The 26,960-nt window shown below is 41.0% G+C and overlaps 1 non-coding gene across 1 annotated transcript; it reads right to left on the reverse strand.

Moving 5' to 3' along the window:
* Positions 1 to 17,397: 17,397 nt before the first annotated feature.
* Positions 17,398 to 17,470, reverse strand: Trnat-ugu (transfer RNA threonine (anticodon UGU)). Its single transcript has one exon. It is a non-coding gene; the product is annotated as a tRNA-Thr (tRNA).
* Between the last annotated feature and the right edge of the window lie 9,490 nt (positions 17,471 to 26,960).

A 26,960-nucleotide genomic window follows, 5' to 3' on the forward strand; every position in this document is an offset into this window, starting at 1 on the left:
TCATTAATTTTGAGCACTGATGTGTAAAAAATGGCAGGAGAAAATGCTGTTCACAAAAGGGTCTCTGGCCAGCCGGTTACCCCTGCTTTCATTGATAAGTTGCCACAAATCTTTTGCTAAAATATGGAAGCAAATTTATCTGCACTCACTCCAGGTGCGCTAAGAGAAAAATCCATGCAAGAGAGAATCTGAGAATATTGCATTTCTCAGACCAAAACGTGACTGTCTGAAGAAACCCTGAGTATTCAGAATCAAGTTCAATTTCCATAATATGGTGTCCTGCATTTCACTGGACTCTGAAATATATAGATATATATTATATTCACATTTTACATAAAAATATATATTAATATTATACAATTAATATATAATGTAATATATATATTATATTACATATTATTGTGTATTATATATAATATACAGTTATATGGCATATATATTATAGACATAATATACAGTTATATAGTATGTATATTATATAATATACAGTTATATAGTATGTATATTATATAATATACAGTTATATATTATGTATATTATATGATATATAGTTATATGGTATGTATATTATATAATATATAGTTATATGGTATGTGTATTATATATATATATATATTTAAAATTTCATCCTTATAAAGACAAGCAAAATAATTGTGAATTTGGAAAGATGAAAAGGAGAGTCTTTTGTTGGAATTTTTCAGATAATAAATTTAAATCTCACCTACTTACTACATTTTCTCCATTCTTTGTGGGGTTAAGAGATGTCTCTTGAAATTTTAGTGGAATCCTTCCTCATAGCTGGATTCGGAACCAAGATGATCATGAAAAACAGAAAATAATGTTAATTGCATGCAATTTAGAGCTTAATCTTTTTCACAGTGTTTTTATTAGTGCATTTAATAAACATGAGGGTGAGGTTCCTCGTGACATATGCATACAAGCATATAACAGGATTACATCAATTCCCCAGTACCTCCTTTTCCCTTCCCTTCCTTCCTCCCCCCGACCCCCTTCCTCGACTTTACTGGTCTTCCTTCTCTATATTTTTTAATTAGACATAAAAGTGGGATTCACTGTGGTATAGCAGAATTGAATCAGTCTCACTCTGCAGTCCCTCCCCTGTTCCTTCCCTCCCGCCTCCTCTCTCTCCCTGGATCCCCTTCCTCTCCTGATGCTCCACTTCTGTTAGACTCCCCCTGCCCTCCCTGCCGCCCTGTATTATTTCACTTATCTCTCTAGCTTCTGCATGTGAGAGACAACATCTGACCCTTGACTTCCTGAGTCTGGCTTATTTTGCTTAGCCGTGTATCAGCAGATGCCACGGCTTCATTTTTCTTCATGAGTGTGTACAACTCCATTGTGTATGCACACCATATTTTCTTCATCTACTCATCTGTTGATGGACACCTAGGTTGGTTCCATAATTTTTGCTTTGAACTTGAACATCAATCACCCCCTTGTGCCCAACCCGGCTTCTTCCCCCATCACAGACTCAGAAGATAAAGTTTCCCTCCTTCTCTCACACCAAGACACCAAGGTGTCTTGGAGGGGAGGGCCTGGTTTGTGTTGCTTCTGTTTTATTTGAATGGATTCTCTCTCCTTCTGGCCTCCAGGTGAGTGAATGGCTGCAGTACTGCATATAGGCCTGCTGGGGAGCTGCTCAGAGTGGGTAACTTTCCATGTGTGCAGAGTGACCAACTGTCCCTCATTGGAGGAAGCCGCTTTATCACTGTTGGCCCAGCTTCACAAAGGCCTTGTTTCTGAGGGATCAAAGGGCCTCTTGTATAATAAGTCTGAGCATGCAGTCCATAATGAAGAGAATAGAGCGTGTCTTTTAAGCTCCTGTATGATGCCCAGATTATGTGGAGAGTTTAAGGAAGTGATGATCCTCTCTGACTTTTGTGCCTTTCACACTATACAGAAAGATGAAAGCCAAGGTTTAGAGCTGACAAAAAATCTCAAGGAGGAATATTCTGGGTCCACAGCTTGTTCACTTGCTCATAGCACACCACCAAAAGATGATTTGAGGGGAAAAAAAATGTTTTCCTTTTGTAGTGGAAGATTTGAGTGTGTTGTGTGTCTTTTTATACTGTCGCCTTCACAAAGTGGATCCTGCACTTGACCATCAAACCTCTTATGCATGACGTTAAGGAGGTTACACAACCCCCTGAATTTCATTTTTCCTCATTTTTAAATGAACCTAGAAAAAAATTAACGTGGAAAGTTCTTTCAAGGGTTGAACAACCTTTGTTGGATTGCTATCGAGTGCAAGATGCTGTATTGTTCTGGGTAAATTGCAGCAAAGCTGAATTAAACAATTACAACAGATTTTATTTCTGTGAATTAAGGCTCAGTGTTCTGTTTTCACGATCGAATATTGTCCGAGTAGCTCGAATGGGCCAGATCAGAGGCACTTGCTCAGATTGTTATGTGTTTGTTCCATTGAGTGCATGAAGGGTTGTGTGTGTGTTTGGAGAGCTATTAGACTTCTCCAGATTTTCAAATATCTTTGTGATTTTTATTGGGTTAAGAACCCTTTAGCCAGTCTGTCATTTTAGTGTAGGACAATTGAAGGGTGGATTTTGTATTTGTTTCCTGTCTTATATTTAGGAAACATTTTCTCCATCTGGTGTTTTATGCAATAGCATATTCATCCTCTACTGAATTCCCCAAGTGAGAGAGATAATGTAGACTAGCTCTGAATAACTTTGCCCCATATTTATTGATTTTTAAGATTACCTTGGGATGTCCCATAATGAAGGCATATTTTTCCTCCTTTTTCTCCTTTTTTTTACATGAACCCCCCCACCCTCACTACTGCCAGGCTCCCGTTCCTCCTCTTTTGCTTTGACTTGGTAGAAAATGAGAGATGCACAGTTTTTGCAGAGAAGTGATGTGGGTGTAACCAGTGGGCGAAATAAGTTTCAAAATCTGCAAACTAGGGATTGGATCAATGTGGTTTATATTAAAGGCTGATTTTTAATATCTAAAGAAGTTTATATGAGTTTAAATTGTCAACCGGGAATATATGTTTAGACTTCATTTCTTATTTTCTCTCAGTCTGTATGTATCTCTTCCTAAACTGGTTGGTGTCCTCCTATAAATGTAAGCATTCCGACATCAATTTCTTTTTTAATGAAGATCTTTCGAAGCATGGCTAATAATTACCTACTCTCCTCGTATTAAAATCTCTAAATTCCTTTATATTTCTCATCGATGTGCAGGAGTAATAGTCATAGCAACAACGGCTGGTGCAGGAGAAGGTTCTGCTTTGGAATTTTCTTCCCCATACACTTAACCTGAGATGTCTGGGTGTCTCCCGGCCCCTGAGCTCAGTGTGAGGAGGCACTGGGGAATCAGGCTCACCACACACGGGCAATTATTTTTATTTGGTCTCCATTAAAGTTATTTTGAGAGCTGTCATGGAATTTGTACATATTTTATATTATAATTATTGTGAGTTGAGCATTTATTATAATACGTTAAAAGTTAAAGCACTATGGTAACATTTGGATTCTGTCAATAACTGTAGCCTGTAATCCCCAGCAAGTTGGGAGGATGAGGTAGGAGGATTGCAAGGTCAAGACCAGTCTGGGCAATTTAGTGAGGCCCTGAGCAACTTACACCTTGTATCAAAATAAAAAATAAAAAGGGCTGAAAATGTGGCTCCATGGTTAAATACCCCTGGGTTCAATCCCAAGTAGCATAGTAATAATAATCCTATTGACGTCATATTATTATTAAAGCCTAATTAATTCTTTGAATATCTTATCTCTGTAGCAATTTAGATTATTATTATTATTATTATTATTATTATTATTATTATTTAGTATTATTATTTTTTCTGTGCTAGGGATTAAACTCAAGGCCACACACATGCTAGGCAAGTGCTCTGCCACCATGTTACATTCTCAGTCCTTTTAGATATTTTAAGGAAACTATTAAACTGGAAGTGGTGGCGCACACCTGTAATCCTAGCGGCTGGGGAGACTGAGACAGGAGGATCCCAAGTTCAAAGAACCTCAGCAAAAGAGAGGCGCTAAGCAACTCAGTGAGACCCTGTCTCTAAATAAAATACAAAATAGGGCTGGGGAGGTGGCTCAGTGGTCGAGTGCCCCTGAGTTCAATCCCGGTACCAAAAAAAAAAGAAAGAAATTATTAGAGAAACTTATTGATGTTCCACTGATTGATTAGCTTTGTGTTTTCACAGTTTTGCAAATTAGACATTGGCATTTAGATGTTTCTTATAGATCACAGTTCCCATTTGCTAGGGGGTATGCATTGAATCATTAACACCCTGTTAGAGATTTACATGGTTGGCTGTCCATAAATTCTCATTACCGTCCTGGGAGGGAAATGGAGCAGGAATGGTTAGCTCCAGTTTTAGAAAAAGAAGGAGAAGAAACAGAAGTTTAGGGAGGTGGAAAACTCTAGACTTCATGGCTATGCAATGCCAGGATTGGTGCTGATCACATCATAGGACTTTACACTCCAGTCCGGGATTCTCCCAGGTACTTGCCCCCCATCCTCTTTCCTGGAAGAAACCAAACAGCAATTCAGATTCTTCTCCTAAGCAAGGGACTGAATTCACTCAGGTCACTCCAGACAAAGATAATTTGTTCTCTTTTTTCTTTCCTAATAAATCATGCCGTCCAGTATCCTCGAAAACACAAATGAACCGGAGAATATAAAGCTGTCAAACTAGAGTTATCTTCCTGGCAGGGAAATCTAATTTTGACTTTTCCTCCTTAAAGTCTTGGGTGACGCGATGGAGGTAAATTGTCTGAGCTTGGCTCCTCACAGTCTCATCATGTCCACCTTCTCAGCCTCATCTCCGTTTATTACCCTCTCCCTGCCTCCAAACACCTCATTTCCAGCCTCCCAAACTATCTATCTACTTGACTGTGCTCTGCTCTTTCAGGTCTGGGTTTCTTGTGCTGTCCCATCCTCAACCCCTGCTCTTACACTGGAAGACCCTTCCTCTCTTTTTAGTTTGATAAACTGGGCCATTGTATTACCTAATCTAACAACTATGTGGCTTTGGAGACAAAAGTGTTTTTGTATCTTAACATATTTATTATGATGCAAAAAAGTAAATCAGGATCATTAAATGTGTTTCATTAATTCATCTTCCATCTCTCTTTACTTCTTTCCTCCCATAAGTTGTTAATACATTCCCTCCACTCTGATCCTTTCTGTAGATATGAGTACATAGAATTCACATTTTGCAAAATCAAGCTCATCGTCTACATTCAATCCTGTAGTACTTGGTTTCACCTGTATGTAGTATCATTATCTTCTAAGTAGCTCCCAGCATTCAGTATTCTTTGAAAACAGCCTTTCTAGTACATACCTAGATTTAAAGTACTTTACTTCTCTTTTGGGCATTTAGAGTGTTACCAAAATTTTGCTGTCATAGATTATACTCAGTAAACACATTGTTGCACATTGATGTTTGAGCATGTCTTGAAATGCTTTAGTCAAGTCAAGCTCCATTTCTAGATGTGTGCAAATTGACTCAAGCCTATGAATGTGAAAATATATATTAGACAGTTTATGAAGGCAAATGTTCATAGTGTATATAGCAGCATATGTATATATACATTCATGTGTATGTGTGTGTGTGTGTCTGATTATGCTTAGCTGCTACACATATTGATTACTGATATATCACTTGGCCAGGAAAATATACTAAGATAATAGTTACTATACTAAGCTAGAGGCTGGGATTGTAGTTCAGTGGTAGAGCACTTGCCTTGCACCTGTGAGGCACTGGGTTACATCCTCAGCACCCCATAAAAATAAATAAATAAATAAATAAACAAATAAATAAATAAATAAGGATATTGTACCAACTACAACTAAAAAAAGTTGAAAAATATACTAAGCTAATACTAAGTTAATAGTAATCATCTTTGACAGATGATTTCATTTCTTTATATGTATGTGTACAGAGGTAGTGTTGAAAAGCATGGACAGAGTTGTGGAGTGTAGTCATGTTCAAGGAATGTTGGAGAATTCAGCTCTTGATTTGTTTTGGGGAGCTAGGCAGGCAATGCCAAGATTCTGAGGCCCAGACTGAAAGAAGTCACAAGGATCTTGAAGGGTGTTCCTGTTGAAAGCCTTTTAAATTTGTTTAATTATTCATACATGACAGTAGAATAATGCATTTATACACTTTGATGTATCCTATGGTATATATTTGATATTTGATATATCATATGAAAAAAGGTTCAACATCTCTAGCAATTAAAGAAGTGCAAATCGAAACCTCTAAGATTTCATCTCACTCCAGTCAGAATGGTAGTCATCAAGAATACAGATAACGATAAATGTTGGTGAGGATGTGGGGGAAAAGGTACACTGCTGGTGGGACTGCAAATTGGTGCAACCACTCTGGAAAGCAGTATCGAGATTCCTCCAGAAAACTCGGACTGGAACCACCATTTGACCCAGCTATCCTACCCCTTGGTTTCTATCCAAAGGACTTAGAATCAGCATACTGTTGAAATCCTCTTGAGCAAACACTGGGATCAAAGCAGCAGGTGAAATGACTCAAGTAGGAAACAGGGAATAATATCCGGGGATCAGATTTATTTAAACAAGGTCCTATTTTGAGGACATAGCCACCTCCCCACCCCCGCACCCCATTCATGGGCATTCTTGACCATAGCGCCGGACACAGAGCAGTCAAAAAATACATACTCGAATGAATAAACAAAGACCCCCTTGTATGATGCTTTTGCTAATAATAGCAATGATAATTTCTTTTCACGTCTAAACATGCCTGAAAGTCTTCTAGGCAGTTTTCTTTTTCTTTTAATATATCTCAGTGTGACTTTTAACGAGTTGTAATTCTGTTCTTTCATCGTGATTGAAAATGTTTGTCACTGAGAGCTTGCAGCCGTGAAGAACAAGAGTCTGCCTTAAAAGCACACCTATGCTTTGACAATGGCTGTGGCAATGTTTAAGGCTGTCAGAGTTATAAAGCTCCACTGTGGAGATATGATTAGGGAACCATCTTGATGCCCTTGTTTTTGCATCTTTCAATGAGGACATAAGAAAAAAAAATACATATATGTCTACCTCCGGGGGCTGTAAGGATGAAATGAGTTTAGTATCCTGGAAAGCTCTTGTCCTGTACCTGACAAGTAGCCCAACATGCATGTGACCTCTTCCCCTTGCTAACAGAGGCTGCCGATGCTCTGAACTTGCCCATGGTCAACAGGTGTGATCAGGCTTGGTCACAGGAGCCTGGCCTCCCTGTGGCTGCTGTCACATACATTCTGGATTGTTTATTTCAAAGGCTTTCTCTATGGATTATCTCCAGACTGGGCCCTGGACATTGTTAATGGACATTCTGCGGAGGCAGTCTCCAGTTGCATCAGAAAATAATATCAAATCAGGGCTCGATTCTGTCTGGAATCCACAAAAGGTTATCCGTTTGATTTATTCCTAATTTAAAACACTGACATGTTGCTTCCAAAAATCACTTCAAACATGATTTGCTCTGAAGCTCACACTGCCTTCAACAGGAAAGAAAAAAACAAAAACAAGAGAACGTTCCTGCCCTGCTACTCCAGGGTGATGTAGGGGAATTTTAAATTGACTCCCTTCCCTCCAATGGTTGATGAGTTTATAAATAAGCAGATGATTGACAGACTGACGGGAAGAAACCTAAATTTATTAGTGAGCTTGAACATGAGAGCCGCACACATAGAAGGTGAAACTCAAATGTAATTGAAGCTTATGGGGAGTCAACAAAGGGGTAGGGGATTAAGGTCTAGGGGGGAAGGGAGGTGCCAACAGGCTATGGAGAGTCTCGGGGAGGGGATGCTTACTGAGCAGGAATTGTTACCCAGGTGCAATCCTCCAAGTAACAGCCACCTGCGGTCATCCGCATCTGGACCAGGTGTCAGAAACTCAATCTCTTCTCCCCATGAAAAGAACTTTTCTAGACAGGAGGAGGGTGGACACAAAAGCCTGTTCCCATCTGCTGGCCCTGCGCTTCATAAATGTGGTTTTCCTTTATAGATGTGATTTTTCTTTAGAAAAGGGCAGCCTTTCTGAACCAGCCCTGTGGATCTGCTGAGGTCTGAAGTTTCTCTGAGGAACAAACTTGAGGTGTACCAAAGAAATATATTTGGGATGGGATATTTTCCTCGCCACAAAGAAGGAATCGGCACCCCAGGGGTGGTGGGGCTTTGAAGTCTCATGGTTTGGAAAAGCACCAGACCTTTCCCTGTCACCTGGGCTGGGGACCCAGGCTTTCTGGTTTGACTCTACATCGTGGCTGAAACTTGTAGCATGGAGGGTCTTCCTGGTTCTTCATTTTTCCTGGTTGGAAGATGCCCCATGCTTTCAGGAAGGATCTGAATTTCCCATTGCCCGCTGGACTTCCACCCCTGGGAATTCTGTTAAGGTGCACTCCTTACTGATAGGAGCTTTATCATGTCCACATTGCATTATGATAAAAAAAAGTGAAGAGTGAAGTTGTCCTCCCAAGGGGGACTATAATGGTTAATTTGAATTGTCAACTTGATCGGATTAAGAGATGCTCAAAATCAAGAGACTGCTGGGTGGGTCAGGGAGGATGTATCCAGGAATGATGGGCATGTGGGATGGCCAATGGAAGTGGAGACCCTCCACTCCAGCACCGTCCAATAGGATGATGGCTTGGATGGAATAAAAGTTGGAGGAACAAGGAAGCGGCAGCAGATGCAGACTCCATTCTTCTTGAACAGGTTCTTGATTGCTGCTGGGATCCTCTGAGGACATAGGACTCTCTCTTCTTCACTTCTCCAAAGCAGGCTCTACCAGTGATTCTCCAAGGAGTTTCCAGAAGCCTTCGATGTTGCACTAGGGTTGCATTGTGGAACCCTCTTGTTCTGCGCAGCTGAACCGGTTCCTCCAGCTCTCCAGCCTGCAGATGGCCATTGTGGACTCTCCAGCTTCTGGTCACAGGAGCCAACCTAATAAACCTTCTCTTTATAATTACACTACCTGTTGATTCTGTTCCTCTAGAGGACCTGAGTAATACAGGGACACAGCTCATTCCTTCATTCCATGAATATTTATTGATTACCTATTGTGTAATATTTATTGATGTACCTATTGGGGTTTGACTGTACATGGTGGCTGAAACTTATGCTGGAGCTGGCTCAAGAATCCAGAGCGATGGGGTGTTTCTGACGTCATTGGTTGGATTTGGGTGCTTGTAGCCCTGTACCTGGAGGGAAGAGAAGAGAGTGCCTTAGTCTTCCAGGATGTTTTCAAATGGTAGAGATGAAATATTCACTCTCTTTCCTGTTAATAAACTATGAGTGCTCCAGTCAAGAATATGTATCAACTTTTCTGGAAGCTATTTCTAGAACATCTATGACTTATGGTACTGTAACAGTGGTCCATTTCATTCTTTGAATAGAGATAGCCCTTGTTGTTCTGCCACTGAGGCTTATTTTAAAAGGGACATGTTTTTTTTTTTTTTTCTCTTGTCCCTCTGCCAAATTAATAAGTGAATCTCAATCCCCCTACAGGGAACATCTGGAATGTGGCCTTTGAATAGGTATTTTAAAAGACCTCTGTTCTTCCCGATGGGCAGAAGGACAGCCTCTGGGACAGGAATCCCCTGTGTTTCTTCTTTGCTAGCAAAACAGTAAAACTTCTTTTTCTCAAAACGATGTCCTTGTTATTAGGACTGAGCTTTCGGTAACAGTCATAGAATTCTTTTGTGTATGATCTTACACTCCCCCTCCCATTTTTTTTCTTTATCTTTTTCCCCACTTTTCCCCGAGGTAGCTCCTCTCTCCTAAGTTTTAACAAACTGTACAAAAACAGAGTTATGTTCACATTTTCTGCACCCTTTTAAGATTTTTACTATTTGTGTTGATCTGTTCAATGCATTCATCTTCCCACATTGAAGGTTTCTGTTTTTACACCTTCCCTGTGTGAGGATTCCGTTGTGCCAACATCTTCAGTAGCTTCGATATCCTCCATATCTCCTTCCCGGCTCTTTTTCTTCTACTCCTAGACTTTCCGTGCAAAGGTGAATTGTAGAGATCACTCAGTGAACAGTCTCAGGTTGTGGATCAGGATTTGGGGGCCCCCGAATGAGTTTGGAAACTTTGTAATAGGCAGTAACAGAGGTAGAAATAAACTCCTGAGAAGCTCCAAAGGGCCTTGGAATACCCTGCTGATCTCTCATTTTGCTCTTGGCCTCTTCTAGGCAGTGGAATGCAAGCCGGAAAAAAAGGATAAGGTTTGGAGAAATAATTCCATTGAAGTCTTTCTTCTTCCCAAAGCATCCCAGGGCACATGACCTGAATGATGGATGGTGTCTATAAAGACAGAGGCTTTGGAGTTACTAGAGGGGGTTCCTGTCTTGGATCAGCCACTCAGTCTCACTGCAACTTTGCACATTTTACCTAATCTATTCAAATTTATTTAATTTCTATAAAATTGGATTCACTAGGACTCCGTGTATGGCATACTTGCATTATATAAGATAGTGTATCAATTGTTTAGCATATGACTCCAGACATGGTGTGTCTTCAATTGATATTAGAGAGAAATCACAAATGATCCTTAATAAGGGCTCAAAACTTGTGTTTTTTGTAAAAAAAAAAAAAATACTCAATTAGTGGTCAAAAATAGGGATTATTTTATTCTTGAATGCCTTTTCAGGAGTCTTCTTAGGAAAAAATTCAACATTCAACATTGTCATATTGCTCATTTTTAGGTTTGGCCTGTGAATAATTTCTACAAACACTCCTTAGCACATGCTGTTTGCATTTCTGTGCATCATTTATGTTAGTTTTATCCAATCATTTCTGTTCCCGTGTTCATTTTTCTTATACTCTGAGTTTATATTCCAGGAACTATTACACACATCATGTATTGTTTCCCTTCTTCAAAGACAATCATTCAACAAATCTGTACTGAACATCTTAGCCTACACGTAGAGGGGAAAGGCCTCTTTGAATTGCATCAAGGTGAGATTGGCTGATGGCAGAATTAAAAAAAAAATGAAGATGTTTTGCATTATATTTTGGTATTGACCCAAATATTGACAAAAAAAGATAAGGTGCTTAACTTTTCATAATGCGTTTATTTCTATTTTTCTTTAACATCACTGGAATGTTTCCAGCGTTTACAGATCAAATGTGATTAAGTGAATTTTTAAAATCGAGAAAAAAAAATACTCTTGATGACAAATACACTTACCTAGGATGGGCATTTTCATTCAGGGGACACCTATTGAGCAACCAGTATTTGACAGTTTGTTATTCACTGTGCTTGGGTACTCAGGAAGTAATAATTAATGAGACTTTCCCCCCTGGCTTTGAAGAACTCCTAAGTTTGCATAAAACACTATAAAGAAACCCTTTTCAACCTTGTGAGGATAAAGACTTGCAGCTGCCCAGCTGTGGTGGGCTTAGCAGCGGTCAGGATCACAGATCATCTCCTAGGGCACCATGTGACATTCCTGTCCTGGCCTGAGTTGGAGTGGGGGGGACCTTACAGCTAAGAGAAGCTGGAGGTCACTCAGTGCCCCTCCTGGCCTCATTGCCTGCCCCAGGTTGATGGTGAGGTTGCTGCTGCTGCTGACACACCCGGCTGTTACTAAGCACCCTCTAGATCCCAGCCCAGGAAGAAGCATTTTTGACATGTTAAGTCCTGCTCCTCAAACCCTCATTGCAAGAAAGAGACAACCACCCCCATCTACGTGTGAGATCATTGGCGTTCTGAAAGATTGCAGGAGCATCCTAAGGTCGCACAGTAGGTGCACACTTGGCTGTATATTTGGCCCTTCTGACTCTTTTTCTTCTGTGCTACTGTGTCACTTTTGACAGATATTATGATGGTAATGTGCTGCCTCCTGTTCCCTGAGAGTATGACATTCGCACCTGTGACTGTCAACTTAGGGAGCTAGGAAGTGCCACTCACTATTAATTGTATGCGTAGCTTTTATGCATTCATTTACTAATTCATCCAAACTATATTTAGCAAGCTAGTCATACCGGCATGATCAAGATACGGAATTCAGGACCCATCCTATGAAATACGAGGGTGAAACTAATAGGAGCGTGTGTGATAGCCGTTTGGTCTTTAATTTTGTCAAGAATGGAATTGTGATGTATATAAGATCATATAAATTCATTGAATAAGGAGAATATACCTTAAAATGCTTTAGAAAGGTGTCGTGTTGAAAAGTGACCCATTGTCTTTCAGTAATTCTTACACAGTCAGCCTTTCCGGTGGCCACACAAGCAATCACTTTCTCTGTCTGGGCACCTGATGACGTCATATGTTTGATGACAGGGCTGTGGTAGGTGAAAGATGCCGTTTTCAAATTCTAGAGAAAATTATATATCTGCAAGATGTTCCTGTTCTGAGGATGTGTGGACCTGAGTTCAGCTGATTCAGAACTATCTTTTCATACCTGCCTAGGGCACATGTTGGTTGAGTAACCCATTGGATCTATTTCTAACTACTACTTGTTCTTGAGAACCTTCTACATCTTCTTGTAATGTACTTTCTGTGTATTTTTCCTGAACCGAGTAGAATTTAATTTAACTAGTTGTACCTGAACTGTACATTCTCATAGTCATATGCTTCCCCCCCCCCATAAAATGGCAAACAACCAAGAAGAATCCTAGTAAGCTTTGTCTTAGTATACCTCTGAATTCTTCAGGTTTGGATTTTCATATTCCTATCAGTCTCCCCTTTACATTTGGAAGGCATATTTCTTTGTATCTCTTAAGTAGAAAAACCTTAGGGACATTGGAAGAAAAAAAAATACTTTTCTCTAACAATAGAAAATAAGACATTTGTAGTCTATATGAGTGGTGGTGAGGGATAGGGTCACTATTTCTAGAGCAAATAAATTCAGAGTATCCCATATCCTTCTAATGTAATAAAAGCAGAATAAAAAGACATTTTCTTAGACTATAGTAATATACTGTGCATGCTCCCTTAATTGTAATTTTCAGAGGCTATAGTCCTACATATGTATAACATAAATTGCACAGATTTACGGGTATGCTACTATATGCTATAAGAATGCAGGATAGAAGCTGGGTGTGGTGGAATACACCTGTAATCCCAGCAGCTCAGGAGGCTGAGGTAGGAGGATCATGAGTTCAAAGCCAGCCTCAGCAAAAGTGAGTTGTTACACAACTCCTTGAGACCCTGTCTCTAAATAAAATACAAAATAAGGCTGGGGATGTGGCTTAGTGATTGAGTGCCCCTGAGTTTGATCCCTGGTACCCCCAGCCCCCACACCCTCCCAACCCCACCAAAAAAACAAAAAACAGGTTAGAGGCAGAATTCTTAAAAAAAAAGTAGATAAAATAACAAGTATATGTGTATGTGCATATTTTTAAATGTTACTTGTGCATTCTAAAGGATTATCTGCAGGTCTCTTTTGAAAGCTCATGTACCTGTAACATGAACAGAGATAATTCTTCATGCTTACCAAATACACATGTGGGTGCACACATGTGCACACATTTGCACACACGCACACACACACACACAGAGTCATTAATGCAAGTGTTTTCTCAAAGGAAGTTGAGATTTCATCGCAGGCTGCTCCCTGAGCATACAGACAAGTCTCCATGTCCAACACCACACAGCAGTCTTCAAACTCCTGAGAACGTGGGTGGTGGAGCCCGAACATCGATCTCTGTGCTCCTGGGTGTCCTTGACAGGAATAAAAATGTTGGGATCCCTTAGGATGCTTGCTATGGAAGCTGTGTGACCTGAATGGGTTTTGGAGGGATGTCTCACAGAGATGTAATATTGGAACGGTCAAAGTTTCATCACAAATGTACAATCCACTGAATTCATGACATTCTTTATCACCGGGGTCCATAAAAATCACAGGCTACTTTAGGTCATTTAACTTTACTCTCAGCAAATGGAACAGGAGGATCAGGCGATCTCACTTGGAATCCACATCTGCGAACCTTGCATTTTCTATATTTCCCGGTGAGAGACGGTTGTAACACATTGGAGCTGGATATAGCAGAGTGGAGGCCAGGTTCCATGGTCCTTGGCTTGAATACACAGTTCTTTCAGCCTGCAGAAGTCAATAAACATGGCTGCACTCTACAAAGGGCACTGGTGGACCCACTGTTTGGGAGCCTCATTCGATGCTGTTTTGTGCATTTTTAGAGGTCCATCAACAATTTTAATTTTTGTAGTCATGCAAGTAATAAAAATGGTGTCAGAGGTAGGACTGATGGAATTGAAATGAGGCTACTGAACCAAATTAGAAAGGACACAACACCGTCTGTGCAGAATGTCACTGGGTCCTTTGGAAAGCATGGGGACTTTTCTTACACTTGCCAGCCTTGCGTTTTTCTTCCCAGTGCTCCTGTGTGAGGTTCTCTCCCAAGGCGCTGCAATCTGTTCATAACTTCTTGGCATCAGTTCCTGGAAGAAGGCCAAAGAAATTGTCAAATATTGCATGGGATGCAAGTGGCTTGCTTGGATTTTTGTAGCCTTCCTTCTTTCTCTTAGGGCTGAAGATATTACAGTTTTCTATGTCTCTTCATTAGTAGTTTGTACCCCACTGAGTTAGGAATAATAGATGAAATTTAGCCCTTCTGAGCGGTATTCATTCAATGATGACCACTGGTTAAAAAAAAAAAAAAACAAAAGCACGACATTGACTTATTTGGATTCTGGATGGGTAACAGGAGCCCTTAGCTGGTCAAAGCTGTGTTCATGGGATAGCATTAGGAAACAAGGTTATAAACACCCTTAGTGACTGACAGCTCATCCTCAAATCATCTGGGAATCAACGCCAAGAGGACTGGGTTCAAGGTTTCCTTCATTTCACGTGTTGATTTGTTCTAAGACCATCAGCTGGACGTGAGCACACGTGCCTGGAGATGGCCTCTTGATTTGAAGGCTCTGCTTCAGTCCATAATTGACAAGAGTCAGACGTTGGAGGGCCTTCTGATAGAACCCTTCCCTTTTTCATCTGTATTGTTTCCTTTGGACTCGTTGGTCACAGTAGCCAACAAAAGGAGGTAGCTATTGTTTAGAATAGTTCCTGGAGACCTGCCAAGGAGATCTACAAATGGGGGTCTGGTGCAAAAAATTTGAATCTGCAAGAGAAGGCACATCAATAATTCTTTCAATGATAAGTGCCATTATGTGGCTGTTTCCTGCAGGTCTGCCCTTTGAATGACTTCTGTTATTCCAAGATAGAAATTTATAGGATTTGTTGTTGTTGTTGTTGTTTGTTTGTTTTTTTAAAGCAACAGAACAAGGCTATTGTTTGGGTATTAAAGTAGAAATTGGAGAAAGGCAAGTTAAATGTTTGTGTATGTGTGTGTGTTGTGTGTGTATGTGTGTGTGTGTGTTTGACAGAGACCAGGTAAAAATTGCTTTAAAAGTGGCTCCTTAGATGGAAATTATTTCTAAAATTATAACTTTCAAATCTATCCCTAGGTGCTATAAACTGCGAACAATGATCCTATCTTAACAGCTAACAGGTCACAGTGGAACGAAGTGGAACTTAATTTACCGGTAAGAATATTTTCCTTAATCAGTTGCCTCGTGCATTTTGAGCGTATTTAATTAATGCAATCCACAGCACAAGAACAGAGCCAGAGGGAGAAACATGGAATAAGAGAGTGTAGAAATTGTGTGTCTACTAGTTTTAGAGAAGATATGGCCCAGGCATATGATGCAGTGGGGTGTGTGTCCTTTATTTTCTGAGTTTCCCTTAACATGCTGACTTGTTTTGGAAAGAGCAAACCCCTGACCTTCACGTTATTTTTCTCACCTCTTGGCATATGTGAAAGTGCCCTCTCGAGGATATTTATCTAAATGTCACATTTAATAGAAAAATGAATTTGACCACTAAGTTCTCAGAAGCTTGTCTCCCTAGGAGGCTTGAGGTTTTGTTGAGGAATCTTGTAATTTTTTTTTTTTGGGGGGGAGGTCAAACAGAGCTCACCCCTTCATGATCTGAAGGAATTTCAGCTTCAGGAACTGTCCCTGGAATTTGGATTCATGTGCAGTCTGACCTGGATCTTCTCTTAGAGAGTTTTCTCAAGCTCTTTGTTGTAATACTGAGTCGAATTATAACTGATTTCAAAGTATTTGGCACAAACACACTGTGCTGTGGCTTTGGGGAAGCTGTTTACCTTTTCTACCCTCCATTTCATAATTTGCAAAGTTGGAATAATTGTTGTAACTGCCTGCAGGCACAGCTTAAACCCGATGGGTTTGATAACAGTTATTAGCACTGTTTGGTCTCTGGCACCGTACTCAATTTGGTAAATGTCAATAATTAGCATCATTATTAGTTTTCAAAGACAACGTTTTTTTTCAAAGAAAAAAGTTTTTCTTTCCCTTAGTCATATTTTAACGAGTGATTTTCTTCTTATGTTGTTAACTGTGCGTCTTGTGAACAACAGAATGTATACTACTGGAGAATTATTATTTGATGCACGCAGAACTTTCCTATAGGTGGGTGGTAAATGGAACCTTAATAAATATAAGATAATGTAGCAAGAGGCAGAGCCTCTGGCCTTGGTGAGCCATTGTGATCATGCCTAGTTCCTGGTAAGCCCAGAGACCTCCTGTGTGAATGGGGCTTATTCCAGGAATCTGTCTAACAGAAAACCACTTGGAGCAGACCTGCCCTCTCTGTCTCACTCACTGGGTTGGTATCCCCTTATGGAATTTGCTCTGAGCAGGGCTTCTCTGCACAGGCTGTCTAACTCCAGTTAATCTATAGGTCTATTAGAAGATTAAAAACCCTTTGAGAGACACTGTCATGTCCTTAGGGAAAATTCCTGAAATCTGATTAACCAGATTCTTTCAGGAAGGTGCACTGATTCCATTAAAACACTTTTAGCGTTTCGCTCTAAGTAAATTTCTTGTTCCTGAGAAACCTGGGTAAAGCTCAGAAAGTAAAGGGTACGAAACAATATCCAGGATATTAAATTTTGGACACAGACGTTATGCTACCATAAAGGGGCCTTCATTATGGCAATGACGTATTAATAATTGCATCTGTGCCTCTCATGGAAATGGATAGAGAGCCACAGAATGCTCTACTGACTCATTACCATGCTGCCTTTCCTTTGTTTTATTGAATTATATTTATTTCTTGTGTTCTTTTTGTTCTTTGATGATTGATCAAATCTTTTTTTATCAAATCATTATTTAATCCTACATAATACCTTTTCTCACCATCAATTTTCAGAGTGGTGTTTGAAAAAAATAATCCATGCATCTTCCAGGAAGGGTTTAGAGAACCATAGTGCTAAAACACACAAGTGCACTTGCTACTTATTCCACATTGCTACATGCTATGCATACATGCTTACTTAATCCCTAATTAATTAATTTATTTTTATTTTTATTTTTTGATGGTGCTGGGAATTGAACCCAGGGCCTTGTGCATACAAGGCAAGCACTCTACCAACTGAGCTATATCCCCAGCTCCATCCTAAATTTTTTGAATAAGCTTTCTTTTTGTCAGCTTTCCCCCTCACTATTCAGTCTCCCTTGACATCTGCTTTAAAATGAATTGAAATGATAGCCAGGTGCCTTGGTACACACCTGTAATCCCAGTGGGTCTGGAGTCAGGAGGATCACAAGTTCAAAGCCAGCCTCAGCAATGGTGAGGCACTAAGCAACTCAGCGAGACCCTGTCTCTAAATTAAAAAAAAAAATATATGAAATAGGGCTGGGAATGTGGCTCAGTGGTCGAGTGCCCCCGAGTTCAATCCCCGGTACCCAAAAAACAAAAAAGGAATTGAAATGATCCCCTAGACTCCGATGAGACTCTAACACAGGAATACTAGTTTTGCTCTTATATTTTCCAACACGCAAATTTATCTGAACTTAGAGCACCATTTATTGAGTTTCAGAGTTAGAATTTTTCTGAGGTTGTTTGTGCCTATAGCACAGATTTCAGTTGACCCATGCAGCTTATTCATCGCCATACCTGCGTATAACTTATCCGAAGGGGATATTCTCCGTGCATCTTAACAGGAGGCCTAATGACAGAGGCTGTTTTTGCAGCAGTAGTTCAAGATGAAACATGTAGCAGAAGGTCACCTTGGGGCACGCAGGAGACTGATTGATGGTGCTTATCTCTCCACCCTGCTCCTCCTCCTGATTTATGGACTTTGATGGGTTCTTTATATAAAAGGCCAGGCCACATGTCCTGATAGTCCAGGAGAGAGAGTGATATTTTCATTTAATCTTAATTAAGGGCTTTCACGTGAGCGGGGACGGTGGCTGGTTTCCCTGGACAGTCTGTGGAGTTGCAATGAAATATTGACTGTTTTTCAGGGATGCCCAAGTCCACGGTCGCAGACCATACATGTGTGTGGTCCCAGCAGGGCTTGGCTCCTCTGCTCTGCTCTGCTCTGGGGAGGGCAGGATGGAGCAGCCTCACCTTGGAGAGGTACACAGGGAGCTGCACACCGTACCTGTGCAATTTGGTTGGCTGATCCTGGCTCTGCCTTGCTCTAGCCGTGGTCACAAGCCTTAGCCTCACTTGCAATTATATGTGTGAGCATGTGTGTGTGTGTGTGTGTGTGTGTGTGTGTGTATGTGTGTATGAATTCATCTCATAAACATGTCTTCAAAGGCAGCATCCACGTCAAATTTCTATTTGCATCATTATCACTGTGCACCAAGCTCAGGGTGTAGCAGATGCTTTGTAAATGCAGGTCAGGAAGGAAGAAAGAAACGAAACAGAGGGATGGAGGGAGGGAGGGAGGGAAAAACCTCCTGATAGATCATTCCCTGGATACCTGCTGTGCCCAGAAGCCTCTGGATGGCTTCCCTGGACTCTGTCATCTTCTCGGCACTCTTGCTAGGAGTTTCCCGTTATGCTGAAGTGTGGTTTGGGGTTTTGATGAGTTGTCCTGTTCCTTTATCTATGCGCCTTCTGGTAGCCCCACCCTGGCCAGGTGGGTCCTGACCTCTCCCTTGTCATTTGTGTGAGTCTCCTTCCCTTCCCGATCAGTGGGAAATAAAAGCGTGTGCAAGTCACTGTGCGAAAGGAAAAACCTCTTTTCAAGAAGTCCTGATCGGAAGCCAAATAAAAACTGATCTCCTCGGGAAGACGTTCCCCAGGGTGGAACAATTAAGTGTAGTTTTGCAGTGTTTCTTGAGAAGGGGCGTTCAGAGGCGATCAAAGATTCCATCAAATGCTAGAATATCGTGCATACATTATTAATGTTCCATATTTCAAAATGATGCTAGTAAACAGTATCTCTCTTTTTTTTTTTCCTTTCCCGTGAATATGAATGCATTAGCGTATCTCCATGCCCCTCGCCTTGGAATTAATCATTCCTATCTATATTTGATGTTTATACCATTTCAATATTTATGGGCTGTGACGCTCCTTCATTGTTTACCTACTTCAGGGACGTGCAGAAGCCTTGCAGGGACATGCAGAAGCCACACAGTTCCTTAGCCAACACCGCTTTTCATTCATCCTTCTTTGGGCTTTTCTTTGGAGGACCTCCAATTTGCCTACATGATTTTGGTAGGAAGGTGCCAAAAAATACATTTTGTTTCATCTGGAGTTTTATTGACGTCGCTTTTCCTCAAATCACAAACACAAATAAATGTGATTTCCAAGGCATGAAAATTCAGCGAGGGCTCCGAAGGGAAGCTGAGATACAACAATATGTCCTTCGAATGCTACGGGTAGATCTTAAGGCACCAGAAAAAAAGGGCATCTCAAAAATCAAAACATCCTAGAATGAGCACAGTGTTAAAAAATGGCATTTTTTTTCAGCCTAAGTCTATGATTTTATTGCAGGATTTCATCATTACTGTCAGTGGTAGGTTTTTCTCATTGCTTTACTGAAGTATAATTGACAGTACAGAGAGCTGCACATATTGAACATGTACGATTTGGAGAATTGGGCATGTGCAAGGCCATTCCTCAGTCAAGGCAATATCATGGTCATTACCTCCAAAAATTTCTTCCCGATCCCTTTGTTTTGACTGATTTTTTTAGATTTTGATAGGTTTGGGTTCAGTCTTCATAGACATTTTCTTCTTCTTTTGTTTATTTTGCTTTCTTTGCGAACACAGAAGGCAGAATTCTTTTACAAAAAGAGGAACAGCTGCCATTTCCTCAAGAGAAAAGAATGAATAAAATGACCATTAAATTATTAAAGATAAGCACGTCAGGTGCAGTGGTGCACGCCTATAGTCCCAGTGGCTTGGGAGGCTGAGGCAGGAGGATCGTGAGTTCAAAGCCAGCTTGAGCAAAATCGAGGCTCTAAGCAACTCAGGGAGACCCTGTCTTTAAATACAATACAAAATAGGGCTGGGGATGAGGCACAGTGGTCATGTGCCCCTTGTTCAATTCCTGGCACACACACACACAAATATAAATATAAATACATATATATAGACACAGAATCCCAGAAACACTTGGATGACCTCTTTCATGAGCAAACTATTTCTCTCTTATGTTGAAATTTAAAAGCCCTGCTCATGTAGCACCATGATATACTAGACACATAAAATGTCCACGAAAATACAAAACACAACCAAATGACTTAGAGCAAAATCAAATGAAAGGAGAAAATTGTGTTTCCTCAAAAAAAAAAAAATAGCCATTTTCACCCTAAGGCAACCCATCCTGGGGAAAAATACCATGTATAACATTGACAGCAATCATAGACCTCCCCCCTGCACAGCGGATGGAATTGGGTTGCACAGGTGGGCAGGTACTCAAGGCCTTGGAAGGGCAGCAGATCCAAGAAATTCATCACCACTCTCAGCCCAGAGCTGGGCAGGAGATGGCAGGGGCAGCCTGCATGCAGCCTCATGATGGAGTGTGGAATGAGGAGGTAAATCAAAGCCTCCCATCAAAGGCTCATTTAGCCTGTCTTAAGTGATCATGCAGAGAAAGGCAGCCCCATGCACAAGGTTCAAAGATGAGTGCTTTCCCTTATACCACAGCACCCTGCCTTATAGCACGGAAAAAAAAATTAGGAAAGGTAGAAAAGAAGGAAAAACACATCAAAGCTGTCTGAGAACCTTGTGCAATATAATCTCCCTTTCTTAAGGACAGCATACACTGTTAGAAAAATGAGAATGATTTTTCATAGTGTGTGTTGAGTTCTGCCTTTAAGATTCTGAGGATCCAGCTCTGCAGGCTTGGGTAGCTGATTTGCAAGAGTCTTCTCTGGAGTCTCTTGGAGTCTCTTCTGTCCACTGCAATTATAACCCCCCCCCCTTTTTTGGGTACAGGAATTGAACTCAGGGGCACTGGACCACTGAGGCACATCCCCAACCCTATTTTGTATTCTATTTGGAGACAGGGTCTCCCTGAGTTGCTGAGTGCCTTGCTTTTGCTGAGGCTGGCTTTGAACTCAGATCCTCCTGCCTCAGCCTCCTGAGCCACTGGGATTATAGGTGTGTGCCATCATGCCCAGCAGTTGCTTCCCATTTTGATGTGTGTATTACAGTTCTCTTTGCAACTACAAGCTGCAGGTAAGTAATCCTATATTTGAGAGATTATCATCTGTTAAATTTTAGTTGGACCAGGGACCCCGGTTCTATTGCCAGCATGCTAATTGTTAACTTCTTTCTAACCAGCTATCTCAAGCCTCATACAGCATTTACTGTTTTCAGTATATACTGTGGGTATAACAACTTGCTTCACTGTAGGTGAGTGTTCTATAGGAGAACAAAGAAAACTTTCCCTATACTCTCCTCTTTTTGTGTGTACCTGTGAATTAATCTATCAACAAACAACAACATAAATTAGGAGGAAAGGCTTACCAGTTTTATTTGATGTGAATAATTTAATTTTTATGTGCATAGAAGCTGTCATAGAAAAAGAAGCAAAACAAAGAAGCAGTTAGACCCAAGAGGTTTATATACCATTTTAACAAAGGACAATATATTGTGGAGAAGTGGGAAGACAGAGGAGAAGGTTTTGAACTTCTATGGGCAGTGCATGGGAGAAAGTAGATGTGTGTAATGTTCATGGAAGAGGAGGGTCATTTAGGACAGTTTCTTTTTGCAGACCCACCAGAGTACCAGCTTTCTATCTCCGGGGTAATGATTTTCCTCTTGACACAGAAGAAGGGAGGAGAACATTATAAGGGGAAATGCATCTCCCATTTTTTTAGGCAGAAAGAAGGTGATATGGGGGCTTTCTAGGTTTGTTGCTTTTTAACTGCCTTTGGCTCAAAATAGTTCTTAAGCCAGTGTGCCATTTCCAGGTGCTGTATTCTGGCTTCCTTCAATTCCCGTATTTCATATTCTCCTGTCTTCATACTATGTATATATTTTGGAAGGTTTCAATCCCAGGCAAATTGCAAAATGGCAGTGGAAGTAGGATGAATCTCCTTATCAGTTGTCTTTCCATTTGTCTGATTGTAGGACATTGGATGACCTTCTAGGAGTGCAGCCTTTTTTAGGAACATTCATTCGTGGGTTCCCTGGTTGTGATGTGACTGTTAAGAGACGCTGGGCTGAGGGTAGAGTAGCAAACAGGAGTAGAAAGGGTTCTTAACCTCATGCAGCTTGCCATCTATCTGAATCGCCATGCAAACAGGAGGAATGCTGTTCTGTTACCTGCTCCAAGGGAGTCAGATGGGAATTTGACTCCCAGTGATCAGAGGCTTCTCTGATGAAGTCAGAGATAACAAGAAAACTAGGTAAGAATATAGGGAACAGAGGATCCAGCTGATTGGCTCTTATCAGTATGCTTTCAGTCTTCTCTCTTTCTTTTTTTTTTTAAACTGAGGTTTGAACCTAGGGGTACTTTACCACGGAGCCAATCCCCAGTCCAGTTTTTTTTTTGTTTGTTTTTTTTTTTTTTTTTGGCACTGAAGATTGATCCCCAGGGGCACTTAAGCACTGGGTCACATCCCCAGCCCTTTCTTGCTTTATTTATTTATTTAGATACAGGGTCCTGCTGAGTTGCTAAGTGCCTAAATTGCTGAGGCTGGCTTTGAACTTGCAGTCCTCCTGCTTCAACCTCCCAAGTCACTGGGATTACAGGCATGTGCCTCTCTACCTGGCCTCCCCAGTCCTTTTTTGAGAGAGGTTTTTGCCAAGTTACTTAGGGCATTTGCCAAGTTGTTGAGGCTGGCCTCAAGCTTGCAATCCTCTTGCCTCAGCCTCATGAGTGGTATGTGTTAAGTCAGTGCCTCCACAGTAGAGGGAAGAGAGCTACAGATAATCTATGGATCTGAGAGGCAGAAAACCCTGAGGCTGCCAGGTCTTCTAATTTGACAGTTTCTGACGTGAAGGTTTTGAACCAATTGGTCAACCTCTCTGGAACTCAAGCTGCTGATCTGTAAAAGGAGGATCATAATCATGATCTCAGAATTGTCTCAATTAATGTTCCTGATTATTAGCCTCTTCCTCTTTAGCATCACACTGGTGGGATTTTAGACAAATCATTTTCAACTCTAACCTTTAACTTCTTTCTTTTATCAAACGGGTGGCTATGGAAGGAAATAATTTCAAGGTACCTTCCTGTTCCAGCTTCCCATTTTTCCCTAAGCATATCCAGAACTGGCAAGTTCAGTGCAGATACTTTGTTGTTGTTATAGTTGCTGTTTTTTAAATAGACTTCAACAAAGAAGCATAATTCTACCTTTTCGGCAACTTTACTTACATCTCCTTAGTCCACATTGTAGCGGTTTCTGTTATCTTAGATTCAATTCTGGAGCACATATTTCTCTCACTAAAAAGGCTTTCAAGTGTTTCCGGGGGACATTTAGTTTCCCATCATGGTTGGTTTCTCCAGTCATTGTCTTTATCACCGTTTTACAGTCCTGTTTAAAATGAATTCACTTTTTTTTTTTTCAACGAAAAGTGTCCAGCTGTGTTGGAAATTGGAACACAAGGAACTGTAACATCAAATGGTAAGAAATCAGCCTTCAGGACAAGTTTGCAACCACCTCTGTCTGTAAAGACCACCAGCAACACCCCAAAGCATGTTTTATTCCCCCTTATAAAAGATAGAATATTTCTAAGACTCTTGCATCTGAAGTAAAATTATATTATACTTCTAAAATTAGAAAAGGGTCAACTATTTCACCCACCTCTTAGTTCTCACTGATTTAAATATGTAAATGTTTAGTTTGATTAGCGCCCCTTCTCATTACTATTTATTCTTCATTTACATTACGATGGTTTAAATTTACAAAGTTCGCTTTTGAATATATTTATGCTAAACTTGGAATTTTTTTTTTTTTTGTAATGCCACAGATATAACAAAGAATCCAGGTACATTTTTTTTTCCTACTTGGTATCTTGAAATTTCTTCTCATGATGAATACACTAAGTGCCTCTATTCTATCCTTATCCTTAGGGGCTAGATATTATATACATTAAATAGGTGGTTCCTGTACTATCAGCCCTAAATTACAGGTTAGAAAACACAGGTTGACTCACTCAGTCGACTGTATATTTGCTGATTTGAGAGTCAGACCTCCTATATAATTCTCCTGACTTACAGAGCATTTCACATTTCACATTGCTGAACTGATTTCCCAGCTTAACCCCAGTTGGACACCTGCAAACCCCCTTCATGATCTGTTTCTGCTTAAACTGGTCAATCTTTGTTTGGTCAATCATTCTGGTAGTAAGTGGTATTTCATATTGATTTACCTTTTTGTTTTTCCTTGTAAGATTTCCCAGTTTATCTTCTGCCTCTGTCCAAATACGCTTTTCATTTGTGAATGTCCAATTATTCCGCTTTCATTTTGGGTGGAAGACTGGTGAGCATTGATGAATCGAGGTAAAGAAAGACTATTGTGACTGTAATATAACTGTACAGACACCTACATTAGCAAGGCCTAATTACTTTGTGAGTCTGAGGCTTTGCTTTGGGCATGTGATTGAAGCAGCTTGAATTTCACCTTCTGTACTCACTTAGAATATGTGCTTTTGCAAGTCACTTGATCTCTTTGAGCTTTAGTTTCTCATCAGTAAAGAGCAGATAATAGTATTTTTTTTAAATAGATCCATCCTTATAATTGTGTTATACTTTGTACAGCATAAAGGCTCAATATCAATAGCATTACTTTCATTGTCCTGGTCACAGGGGTGATGAACGCATGTCCCAATATAAGACAAAGGTGCACCTTTGATCACCTGGTCATTCAGAGTCCTTACCTGGAAATGTGTGAACCCAAGTTGGGTGAACAGAATTGGCCTCAGACCTGGACAACAGAAACAAGAAGACAGACTGAAGGACTTGGATTCTTGGACTCAGGGGTCCCTGAAGCTCCCCCCCTCACCACTATTCTTTTGTTTTTGCTTTTGGACCAATGAAGTCCCCTTACATTGGGGTTTTGTGACCCACTCATGGATTCCAGTAATACCACATGTTAACTATTTTTTTTTATTGCTCATGTTCTTCAAGTTAACACTTAATTCCCAACATCATCTTTTTAATGATTTATTTCTATGTTGGTTTTCTATCTACCTCTGAACTGATGTGTGAGCACCATTTAGACAATGGAGAACTCACGGTCCTCTTCCATCCACTAAGAGAAAATCCTTAACACGTGGTACACACTTGGTATATTTGAGGTGAATAAATAGATGGCGAAAGATAGGAAGTAACAGTCTTTTAAAGGGCTCCCTAATCAGAACGGCACACCTAGCATTTATCAGCCACTTGTGTTGAACCGGCTGTCCTGTTGGACATTGCACACCTTTGGAGGTCAGTGCAATTGCCATCATTTTGCTAATTGGACCGTGGCCACATCCTGTCCAGATTTTGCTATATGAGAACCTTTTTTTCCCAGGTGCTGGCAGGGCTGCTGTTGGCCAGCCTTCAAGCATCAGCCAGTTTCAAGGATGGCCTCAGCTGAAGGCTACTCCTTCATGCTCCAAGCCATGTCCCCTTTCCAGGGCACCCCACTCCTGGTGCTTGATATGGTAAAATAAAGGTCCAGCAGCTTTGGCCCAATTCTCAACAGCTCTAGGGGTCAGCACTGCTTCAGATTCCGAGCAGGTTAGATGTGGATGCTGCCACCTGTCTCACTCTCTCTGTGGCCAATTAGGCCTCCTTCCTATCCCTTCCCCATTGACTGATCTCATATTTCCCTGAGTCTGCTCCTGGGGAAGGCAACCTGGTTTATTAACCTCCACAGGCCCCTGCCCCGGCTAGTAGCGAGGTGTACGCTGCTGTGACTAAAAGAGACCCGGACAGTGCAACTGTAGGAGGAAATGTTTATTTGGGGGCTCACAGTTTCAGAGATCTCAGTCTGTAGACAGCAGGCTCCATTCCTCAGGGCTAGAGGTGAGGCTGAACAACATGGCATGGCGGAAGAGTGTGGCAGAGGGAAGCAGCTCATGTGGTGATCAGGAAGCAGAGAGACTCCACTCTCCAGATACAAATATATATCCAAAAGCCATGCCCCCAGTGTCCACTCCCCCCAGTCACACCCTACCTGCCTTCAGCTACCTCTCAGTTAATCCCATCCATGGTGATTAGTTCACTGATTGGGTTCAGGCTCTCATAACCCAATCATTGCTCCTCTAAACCTTTCTGCATTGTCTCACATGTGAGCTTTTGCGGGGACACCTCCCCTCCAAACCATCACACAAGGTCTCTCTTAGGACGTAAGGTGAACAGAGGCCCATCAGAGCTGGGACAGACTGGGCATTTTCTAGGGTCTTTAAAGATGAGCCGTGCAGCTGGGACACAGGAAACCAGAGGCAGAGACATTGATGGCGCATCCGGCACCAAAGGGTGTGGGGTCTTATCAGCATGTGTCTCAGGCTGTTTCTGCTGCTTTGATAGGAAACTGTAGATGGGATACTTAATAAAGGACGGGAATTTATTTCTCACAGTTCTCGAAGCTAGGAAGTCCAAGATCACTGCACTAGCCTCCAATGAGGACCTTCATGTTGCATTTTCTCAGGGGTATCTGGGGTTTCTTATGCAGCACATGGTAGACAGTAGAAGA

This window comes from Urocitellus parryii, chromosome 16 (genome assembly GCF_045843805.1).
Source record: "Urocitellus parryii isolate mUroPar1 chromosome 16, mUroPar1.hap1, whole genome shotgun sequence".
In the NCBI taxonomy this organism is placed as follows: domain Eukaryota; kingdom Metazoa; phylum Chordata; class Mammalia; order Rodentia; family Sciuridae; genus Urocitellus; species Urocitellus parryii.